The 5,000-nt window shown below is 33.4% G+C and overlaps 1 protein-coding gene across 1 annotated transcript in view; it reads left to right on the top strand.

Annotated features, from left to right (window-relative positions):
* Positions 1–5,000, top strand: part of LOC125039568 (flotillin-1-like) — a 27,452-nt gene that overhangs the window by 373 nt on the left and 22,079 nt on the right. The window lies entirely within an intron of this gene.

The following is a 5,000-nucleotide window of genomic DNA, read 5'->3' as shown; positions in this document are numbered from 1 at the left end:
GCAATTCTCTAATGAAACGCTGAGCTTTCGTCTCGTCAAAACGCTTCGAGTAACACAGGTCTTTCCATGCCAAGTGGGTCGCAGGAATGAATCAGACCTCACAGACAGGCTCTATGGGCGTCGCGCACTGCAGGCGGGCGTGTAGGGATCCTTGCGAAGTTCCTCTTTCGAAGATGGTGTTATAGGTCATATTCATACACATGTATACCCTCTAAAAGCTATGTGCATTTGCAGTTGTTAGAAGTTAACTGAGTATTACATGTTTAATGTTATTTATATGTAAAGTATTTTTGAGCCTATTTTTTTTTTTTTTTATATATGACTAAGGAAGCTTCAGTGACACACCCATATCCTTGTATTAGTGATAATTCTGTTATGGTACAAATTCTATTAAACATTAATCTGTGTCAAGCAAACTGAAATATCACTATTTAGAAGTGTGGAATATATACAGAATTACAAAGCAGCAGGCCATAATAATTTAACCTAACCTGACCAAAGTGACTCATTCCAGAGACAGGGAACCCCGCCCTCTTTTATCGGTCATGAAAAGGATAAAAACATGTTGCTTACTCAAAATATTTATTAGTGGGAAAGATGGATATGCTCTTTTTCTGAATGTGATTTAATTTTTTTTTTTTTCAACTATCAAGTATCCAAGAAAAGCTTGTGTTAAGCATGCATGACCAGTGTAAAACAATAATTCAGTCTTATGTTATATATCACACTTTATGGAGCACTTTGAGAGCTATAACTTTTTCATGGCCCAGAGGTAATATAACCTCCAGAAAGTTGGAGAATATCAAGGTAGATCAGTAATTTTTATTTACTAGTGACTATCCAAAGGGATTTGCAACAGGAAGGTAGAAGAATAGCATTGGCCAAAGATTCTTGTCTCACATTATCTTCATGTAATGTTTAATACAAAGCAGAAGACAGACCAGGCCAGACCAGGAAAAAATTGATAAATTCTCCAAGCATATTTCCTAGGAGGTGAGGGCAGATTTTTCCTTAACAGTTGATGCTTTGCTTCTGTTGATGAACTTGAAAACTCTTGGTAAACAATTTTTTTTATAGGAATAGCATATCAGGACTAAACTGACAAAAAATAATCATATTTGAGTAATAATTTTGTATTATGACCACACTAAGACAGGGAAAATCTAAGGACACAAATGTAGAGAGGAAAAAACTACACACTGAATTAGTAAATAGGCTATGTTTATGGTATTATAATGCGATAATTTTTCTGGTACTTCCTCTGACTATTTTTCTGGTACTTCCTGTAGCACGTGTGCAGTGTGGAATTCTCAAACTCTGCTGTAATTACAGTACCGAATAAGTCACCATATTCTCTAATGCAGATTGACAATGATTGTGAAACCATTTTGTATAGTTTAGATTGGTGTATAGTGTGCTGTTATTGTCATTAGCATGATACAAGTATAATTCTTGGAGATAAGATATACATAAGCTGTGTTCATTATGGTTTTATATGGAAAGACCTGTGTCTGGGAGTATAAAGAAAGTAGGAAAACCATGAAAATGGTTAATCTTTACAGTATGGAAGTATCAAGCTAGGGAAAATTGAAGATAATATTCTTGTAGAAGATAAAAAGGTGTGATTGTCGGTACAAGAAATAATCTGCAGGCAAGAATGGTAACACAACAAATAAATGATAAAGATTGCAGAAAGCACTGCTCACTGCCTAAGTCCACTCAGTGCATACCAAGCTGAAGGCAATGTTTGCCAGGGGGGGTGTTGAGGGGCAAAGCCCACCATCAACCCTCTCCTCGGGCAGTGCCCGAAGTTCATGCCCAGTCATGGTAATTTAGATTGTGGAATAAACTTTTGTGATGTGGAGTTGCAGACTTAGTTTCTGGAGAGTATTGTCTGTACTGTAAAGAATTACCATGAAAGTCATCAAATTAGCCATAGTGAAGAGGTGTTTGACAAAGTATAATTTTTTTAGATAAATTTATAAATTAATGAAATATAGTAATGTGCAGATAATGGATGATGACAAAAGAAGTTTAACCCTGAGAATAGCTTACTCAAACACTGACAGAGGAAATGACTTGACAGGAAGTTGGGTTTTACCTTGTGAATATTCTTCAATATTGTTTTTAAAGGTTATACATTTGAGAATGAAAAGTTCATTGATGAAGGTTCTATTAAAAACCCAGTATTAGGAAAAGAAAATATATATTTAAGTTATTTTTTTGTCAAATTGTAGTGAATTTTAAGCTCCATTGCTTTTGTTGATATCCATATTCTGTTTCAAGTTTCCAAATGAATCTTCTTTACTTCCTTGTAGATATTAAAGTTAGGAATAAGCATTAGATATTGAGAGACTTGGAAAATTAAATAGATAGGTTAGAAAGTTAATTATTGTATTGCCCTCTCTTATATACAGTGTCAGATTTCCTTTGTTATTAATTTGTCAATAAATGGGAAATGTTTATAATTCTTTGAGATTAATTTCATGATGGTGAAAGGACTCTCATATTTAATTGATAAAGTACTTTTGGGTAAGTGATATGGTTAAAAAAAAGTTAAATGCAACTTAATTGTAAGCATTCACTCCAAATGATTATCTCTATCAATTAAATAAAATTGACTAACTGAACAACTGTTGCCTTACAGTTGCATATATATGACCTGATGTTTTTTCCCTTTCCCCATTGATAAACTGTATTAGAACTGAATAAAGGGTATATGTGGATCTTACTAGAACGCGGTATCATGGCATGTGCTGTTGATATTATTGTGAATGGGATGAGTAATATTTATTTGAATTACAGATTTTTTTCCTAGTGGCCTTTTGATGATTTTATGTGTTCAGTCTTTCCACATATCAATTTATACTTTATGTATGGAATAAGGTAAGAATGCACGTTCCTCTTTATAGGAATGCTATGATTGCAGTTTTTGAAAGGTGAATAACTAGCATTTTGTTATCATGATCCAGAAGTTTTACTGTCAGATTGAGTGTTATTGCTATTATTATCATTATTATTATTATTATATATATATTTATATATATATTATATATGTATATATATATATATATATATTTTTTTTTTTTTTTTTTTTTTTTTTTTTTTACAGAACAGGTTAAATAGGTTATCCATTTTTTAACTCTATACATCACTTAGTATAAATGTTCATCCTTTGGTTAAAAAAGATTTATATATTATATACTAATTTTATTTTGATATTTTGAATTGAGCACTAGTGTGTTGAAATGATAGGTGTACCTTTTTCAGGGAAAGCAACTGCATGCATTTTCACACAGATTTTAGTTGATGTCCATTGTCACCTCATGAAATGCCTGTTTGCAGGATGTTGTTACCAAGGAAAACCTCTGACGGTAGTGGGAGGACGTGGATTTGTATGGCCATGTATACAAATGATGCAAAGGTATTATTGGTAAACCTATAGTCCTAGTGGGCCAAATAGGAGAGTCTGTGATCAAGGCATTTATATACGTGTAGTTCTCAATACAATTTTGATTTGTGGCGTGAGCATACAAAGTGTATTTTGGGGGGTATGAGAACAAAATTGATTCATGTGGCTTTACCTGTTGCCTACTATTCTGTGGTATGTGAAGAGTTTTTTTTAATCATAATTGGAATTGTGTGGTACTGTGATGTTTTAGATCTATGAATTACACAAGGGGCTGGATCCTTGTACAGATTCTCTATGGAGTTTCACCTGGTTTAGCACACCAAATGACTGTAATATAGTGCTTTGCCTATGTTTTTTCTTTCCTTTGTTATTTAAATCTTTTATGTCTGTTAGTATTAGAATGTTTTCTTGCTGGCTTTTTCTTTGGTTGTAGCTGCACTAGACAGACCGTAGTCTTGTCCACTAGGCACCAGCTAGAAGGCATTAGGATTACTGTGTATCCTCTGTGTGGCTTGAGTCCTTTTGTCTCTGCTATCTTGCAGTTTCCCTTTGTTTTACTTCCCATGCTTCTTAGCTGGGGACATTACTCGACTTGAATGTGCACTAATCATGCTAGTTGATTGATGCAATAACAAATTTTGCCATCACTAATGAAAACCCCCCAAAAAACAAGCTGGCTTATTGGGAAAGGAAGATCCAATTTCATAATCAAATGTGGTGATCCACATTATTTTTTTTTTTTTTTTTAATAAAATTATTTTTGTTCTTGTTCTTCCATGGTTTTGTTTTATAAATTCACATCAAGCTTGGGAGTTTGGAATACCCTTCAAAATCCTCCCACATTGCTTTTTATAACTGTTAGGATTCTAAGTTAACACAAAAGTGCTGCCTGTTGCTAGCTTTGGGAGAGCTCATCTTACAAATTTGAGGCTCTCTGTCCTTTGTGGGCTCCACCTCATTCATTGTTTGATTGAGAAATGCCGCCATAATAGGGACTCACACAGGAACCTCCTTTGTTAATTCATTATTTTTGTTATTAGATTTGATTTTCTCTTAGACCTGAAACCTCTTTTTGTCCCATAAGCAGATGTAAAGTGTGATATGGTTTAGAAAGTCATTATCAGCAAGTAACAGCTGAGGATTATAAGGGTTATGTACAAAAAAACACATGGGATAATGATTGACACTTACACCATTTAAGCAAGTGCAGAGAGTCATAATGCAATGATAAAGTATAGGTCTATAATTAATGGTGATAATTTATTTGAGAAGATATTGTAATCCCTTTTCCTATTTAGTTGTCTTTGCCAAGACACAACTTACTATAGTGTGTGTGACTTTGAAAGTATAGTTGAGTCTGCCTGTTTTGTATGTTTATGTAAATAGGGATAAATACATTTATGGTATGATTGATTTATATGCATCAAAGTTTACTTAACTGCCAAAGCATATTATAAACTTTAACATATGCAGAAGAGTGTAGCTGTTATGAATGGTATTTGATCAGAATAAGTTCCTTTATATGTTAAAGTTTAATTTTACCAACTTTAAGTATGCATATTGGAATGATGAAGCAGTATGTTAACCA

This window comes from Penaeus chinensis, chromosome 27 (genome assembly GCF_019202785.1).
Source record: "Penaeus chinensis breed Huanghai No. 1 chromosome 27, ASM1920278v2, whole genome shotgun sequence".
NCBI lineage: Eukaryota > Metazoa > Arthropoda > Malacostraca > Decapoda > Penaeidae > Penaeus > Penaeus chinensis.
The sequence above is the reverse complement of the archived record's forward strand: the minus strand, read 5'-3'. Positions and strand labels throughout refer to the sequence as shown.